The sequence below is a fragment of the Salmo salar genome, chromosome ssa20 (assembly GCF_905237065.1).
Source record: "Salmo salar chromosome ssa20, Ssal_v3.1, whole genome shotgun sequence".
Lineage (NCBI taxonomy): Eukaryota > Metazoa > Chordata > Actinopteri > Salmoniformes > Salmonidae > Salmo > Salmo salar.
The window spans coordinates 51,264,197-51,270,036 of NC_059461.1; positions in this window are offsets into that span (position 1 = coordinate 51,264,197).

Sequence of the window (5,840 nt, forward strand, 5' to 3'; positions counted from 1 at the left end):
TCTTCCCCTCCACTTCGAAGCTCCTAGAACAGCTACTAACTGACAGCATCCAAAATCCATTCATGATCCTGCTTTATAAATTACCCATGTTCCTGGTTATGCACACACTAACACACAGAAAGATACCAGAACACACTCTGGGGAGACATAAATAATGGAGTGCTAGGTTACAGTAGTAGTATGGTTATATATAGAAGACAACAAATTTCACTAAATATATATGACCCAAAACAACAATTTGAGCACTTCTCACAAGTCTGTTACCACAGAACGAGTCTACGGCTAGTCTGGCATAGCACATGGAATAGCACCAGGCATAGCACCTGGCATAGCACCAGCATGAGCTGCTGTATTCTCTACAGTCCTCCAGTAGCACCGGTGCCAATGTGCCTGGGACTGTGGCCCACTGGCCTCCAGCTCCATACCCACTACCCAACGCCACCATCTGGGCACTGACAGCCAGCACACACCCTGACAGAGAGGGAAGCACACTCGCTGGAAAAAAGGAAGAGGCATTTACAGTCCTGCCTCTGTCTCTGTTTATGTTTGGCCGGGTTTGTGGTGTTGGTGCCATTAGGTTGTTGAAATACAATGAATGGAACAGACCTTACACTGCAAGGTTCTCACGTTCTTTGCTACATGTTCTGTAGAGGTACAGCTAGTACACATACAGACACAAACAGGTACACACACATGCACACCCATGCACACACCCATGCACACCCACGCACACACCCATGCACACACACACACACACCCATGCACACACACACATGCACACACACATGCACACCCATGCACACACAAACCATGCACACACACACACACGCAAGAAAAGTGCAAACATACATTATCGCATTATCAGGGATTTAAATTACATGAATGAATTCTTTGTCGCAAAGTGTGATGAATGAAAATCATTTCCTGTAGCTTAAGCTTTATTGCCAAAAAACTTTTCAATCAACACCGTAGGTTGTGAAACTTCCTTTATTTTATTTTTTAAATGTTCTCCGCCAACTGGAGCAAAGCCATCAAATAATTAACTGGAACCATGGTAATGGCTGAATGGTTACATTGGCTCTCGATTAGCAGAACAGGGGATAGAAGACACACTGTGAAATAGAAGGGCTACAGTAATTAGAAAGTGTGTGTGCACTGGAAAGAAAGTAAGGGAGTGGGAGGTGGGGGGGGGCAGTCAGAAGGAAGGCAGTCAGTCCCTTTCTAATTTATTACTCCTTTATTTTCAGGAAGGATTAAACTCCATCTCTTTTTACCCCAAGAAAATACTGATAAGAACACACACACACACACACACACACACACACACACAGACAGACAGACAGACAGACAGACAGACAGACAGACAGACAGACAGACAGACAGACAGACAGACAGACAGACAGACAGACAGACAGACAGACAGACAGACAGACAGACTCTCTACTCACCTCTTCCTCCCGTTGCCGGATATCCTTGGGTCTGACATACCATAATCAAACAGAATTTGGTTGCTAAGGAACTGCCTCTGTTGAGACACCTGCTGCATCACAGCCAGCCTGCTGATAACAAGTCAGATAAGCAAAAAGAAAGGGAGGACTGGGTAGGGATGGGCTGTTATAAAGCATTCAGCGTGTTATACTTTAGAAGATATTTAGGAGCGGACTCTGGAGAAGTTACATAATATACTGTATGTAGGCTGTCATGACAGTAATGTCAAGTTGTGTCATATTGACGCGGACCCTACGTATGCTATACCCTACGTATGCTATCATAATGGAACATTCAAATGAGATCGTCGTTTTGTCCCAGGTTCTCTTATCCCTCAAACAACGTGAGAGCATGTATCATTCTCCTTAAGCAACACGGTCTGAATCATGCACTCTGTGGTGCCTCTGAAGGCAGAGAGACAGAGAGGCGCTCACATGTCGTCGTCCCCCCCCCCATGAGAGACTCTGTGGGGATGTGACTGAAAAGGAAGTGCAGATGATAAAATATTGACTCAGTCAGTACTACAGGGACCTCTCTTCACCAGTGTTCTACAGGAGGCTTAGCGAAGCAGCTCAAAGTCCTTAATTCGCAGCCTGGTCAGGCAGGCTGATTGAAGACAGAGGGATGAAGAGATGATGCAGATATAGGGATCTAAATGTGACAGCAGGACTGATTATGTTCTGAATTATGTAATTACTGATAACCTAGCTAGCAAAAAAAATAAGAGTCTGTACCAATTTCTGGAAAGGCAAAGGAAAAATATCACACCCATTTAAAGGGGTTTTTAATGGTTGTGATATTTTCACACTGTAAAGTCGAACTAACGGTATGACATTGTGAAAATGATGATAATGCCCTTTTTGTATAAGAGCTGTTAAAAAAATAAAACGTGAAAGCCTGTTCAGGTGGGATGGAACTTTTGGCCCACACAATGATGTCACAATGGGATCTGATTATAATAGGCCAATGACTGTTCATCTGGATAAGCGGGTGGTCTCTAGACCAGCCAATCAGGGGTGTGCATGTAAATATCTTCAAATGTGTTTCATAACACCCACACGGTCAGACTGAGCATTTGAAGGGCCAAAGGAGGCTCAAGGAAAAAAATTACAATAAAATTACAAAGACTGCATGGGGCTTTAGGTTTGTGTAATTGAAATGGCTATCAGACGGACCTATGATTGTATGGCTCTGCTCCTTGAAGTGTCCCCCCTACAGTCATCCTTGGTAGAAGCCCCTGAAGCTTCTGATCTGGAAAGCGACAGAGAGGCCCGAGAACCTGCAGCGGGTGGAAATTGGGAGATAGATACCCCAAACAACAGAAATACCTTATTTACATAAGTATTCAGATCCTTTGCTTTGAGACTCGAAATTGAGCTCAGGTGCATCCTGTTTCCATTGATCATCCTTGAGATGTTTCTACAGCTTGATTGGAGTCCACATGTGGTAAATTCAATTGATTGGACATGATTTGGAAAGGCACACACCTGTCTATATAAGGTCCCATAGTTGACAGTGCATGTCGGAGCCAAAACCAAGCCAGGAGGTCGAAGGAATTGTCCGTAGAGCGCCGAGACAGGATTGTGTCAAGGTACAGATCTGGGGAAGGGTACCAAATAACTTCTGCAGCATTGAAGGTCCCCAAGGACACAGTGGCCTCCATTATTCTTAAATGGAAGAAGTTTGGAACCACCAAGACTCTTCTGTAACGTCCGTCTGAAGGAGTAGACCAAGGCGCAGCGTGGGTTGGGTTCATCATATTTTTATTAACGTGAACCAGCAAAACAATAAACAAAACACAACGAACAGTATTGCAGGCTACTCACAGCTATGCAAAATCAACTTCCCACAAATGACAGGTGGAAAAAGGGCTACCTAAGCATGGCTCCCAATCAGCGACAACGAAGTACAGCTGTCCCTGATTGAGAGCCATACCAGGCCAAAACACAGAAATACAAAAACTAGATAGGGAACCTGAAACAAAAACTCAAAAATAATAACCCCAAACTAAAGGGAGGGAAGGGAGGGTGGCCACCGTCAACGACGGTTCTTGTGCTACACCCCCCCCCCCTTCCCAATCCTCCCCCCTACGGAGGTGGCTCAGGAGCGGGACGCAGACCCCGCTCCACCACTGGCTCACCCTACTTTGGTGGTGCCTCTAGAGCGGGGTCCCTCGCCACCGACGCCGGACTGGCGGGCGACTCTGGCTGCGCCGGACAGGCGGGCGGCTCTGGCTGCGCCGGACAGGCGGGCGGCTCTGGCTGCGCTGGACTGGCGGGCGGCTCTGGCGGCTCCGGACTGGCGGGCGGCTCTGGCGGCTCCGGACTGGCGGGACTTGCAGTAGGCCTGGCTCTGGAAGCAGGCACAGGATTCACCAGGCTGGAGAGACATGCAGGAGGCCTGGCTCTGGGAGCAGGCACAGGATAGACCGGGTCTCGAAGACGTACTGGAGGTCTGGAGCGCACAGCCTGCACAACCCGTCCTGGCTGGGTTGTAACAGTAGCCCTGCATGGGCGGAGTGCTGGCACAGGGCGAACTGGGCTGTGCAGAGGACTGATGGCTGCCGTGCGTAGAGCAGGCGCTGAGTAGCCTGGGCTGGATGCCCACTCTAGCACGGCACTTGCGGGGGGCTGGGATGTAGCACACCGGGCTATGAGCGTGCACTGGAGACACCGTGCGTTCTACCGCATAACACGGTGCCTGACCAGTACCACGCCGCTTCCGGTAAGCACGGGGAGTTGGCTCAGGTCTAACGCCTGACTCCGCCAATCTCCCCGTGTGCCCCCCCAAAAAAGTTTTTGGGGGCTGCCTCTCAGCCTCCACTTGCCGTGCCAGCCGATCCTCCCAGAAACGCCCTTCTGCCCTTCGCTGCCTCAATCTCCTCCAGAGGGCGACGGTATTCTCTCACTTGTCTCCAGGGTCCCTGTCCGTCCAGAATCTCCTCCCAAGTCCATGACTCTAGATAGCTCCTCTCCTGGTTCTGCTCCCTTCCACGCTGCTTGGTCCGTTGGTGGTGGGAAGTTCTGTAACGTCCGTCTGAAGGAGTAGAGCAAGGCGCAGCGTGGGTTGGGTTCATCATATTTTTATTAACGTCAACCAGCAAAACAATAAACAAAACACAACGAACGAACAGTATTGCAGGCTACTCACAGCTATGCAAAATCAACTTCCCACAAAAGACAGGTGGAAAAAGGGCTACCTAAGTATGGCTCCCGATCAGCGACAACGAAGTACAGCTGTCCCTGATTGAGAGCCATACCAGGCCAAAACACAGAAATACAAAAACTAGATAGGGAACATAGAATGAACATAGAAATATAAAAAATAAAGAACATACATCAAAACCCCAAACACACAAAACAAACACCCCCCTGCCACGCCCTGACCAAACTACACTAACAAATAACCCCTTTTACTGGTCAGGACGTGACATCTTCCTAGAGTGAGCAATCGGGGGAGAAGGGCCTTGGTTAGGGAGGTGACCAAGAACCTGATGGTCACTCTAACAGAGCTCCAGAGTTCCTCTGTGGAGATGGGAGAACCTTCCAGAAAGACAAACATCTCTGCAGCACTCCACCAATCAGGCCTTTATTGTAGAGTGGCCAGACGGAAGCCACTCCTCAGTAAAAGGCACATGACAGCCCACTTGGAGTTTTCCAAAAGGCCATGTGAAACAAGATTCTATGGTCTGATGAAACCAAGATTTAACTATTTGGCCTGAATGCCAAGCTTCACGTCTGGATGAAACCTGGCACCATCCCTACAGTGAAGCATGGTGGTGGCAGCATTGTACAGAGAGCAAAGTACAGAGAGATCCTTGAAGAAAACCTGCTCCAGAGTGCTCAGGACCTCAGACAGGGGCGAAGGTACACTTTCCAACAGGACAACGACCCTAAGCACACAGCCAAGACAACGCAAGAGTGGCTTCGGGACAAGTCTCTGAATGTTCTTGAGTGGCCCAGCCAGAGCACCGACTTGAACCTGATCAAACATATCTGGAGAGACCTGAAAATAGCTGTGCAGCAACGCTCCCCATCCAACCTGACAGTGTTTGAGACGATCTGCAGAGAAGAATGGGACAAACTCCCCAAATACAGATGTACCAAGCTTGTAGCGTCATACCCAAGAAGACTCAAGGTTGTAATCGCTGCCAAAAGTGCTTCAACAAAGTACTGAGTAAAGGGTCTGAATACTTATGTTTTTACTTTGTTATCATGGGGTATTTTGTGTAGATTGATGAGGGAGAAAGGCAATTTAATCAATTTTAGAATAAGGCTGTAACGTAACAAAATGTGGAACAAGTCAAGGGGTCTGAATACTTTCCGAATGCAATGTATCATATTAATGTTAGA